The sequence below is a fragment of the Galeopterus variegatus genome, unplaced genomic scaffold (assembly GCF_000696425.1).
Source record: "Galeopterus variegatus unplaced genomic scaffold, G_variegatus-3.0.2 Scaffold8531, whole genome shotgun sequence".
Classification (NCBI taxonomy): domain Eukaryota; kingdom Metazoa; phylum Chordata; class Mammalia; order Dermoptera; family Cynocephalidae; genus Galeopterus; species Galeopterus variegatus.
Window position 1 is genome coordinate 23,060 of NW_007734642.1, and position 574 is coordinate 23,633.

Genomic DNA, 574 nt, shown 5'->3' on the forward strand with positions numbered 1-574 from the left:
TGACTTGCTGCTTCTCTTTTGTGGCTTTTAAGATTCTCTTTTTCTTTGAATTTTGTCAGTTCGATTATCACATGTCTTGGAGAGGACCTTTTGGGGTTGAATGTGTTTGGTGATCTTTGGACTTCCTGAATCTGGGGATCTGTGATTTTCCCTATACCTGGGAAGTTTTCTGTTATTATCTCATTGAATATGTTTTCAATGCCATTTCCTTTTTCCTCCCCTTCTGGAATACCCAGGATTCGGATATTTGAGTGCCTAAGGCTGTCAGTTGTCTCTCTTAAATTTTCTTCAATTTTTTTGATTCCTTTTTCTTTTTTCTGGTCTGCCTGTGATAATTCAAACAGCCTGTCTTTGAGGTCAGAAATTATCTCTTCTGCTTGTTCAAGCCTGCTTGTTAAACTCTCTGTTGTGTTTTTTATTTCGTTGAATGAATCCTTCAGCTCCACAAGCTCAGCTACATTCTTTTTCAAGGCATTGATTTCTTTGTACATTTCTTTTTTCAGATCCTGTATGTTTTTTCTCATTTCATTGTATTGTTTCACTGAGTTTTCTTGTATCTCATTTAATTTCCTTA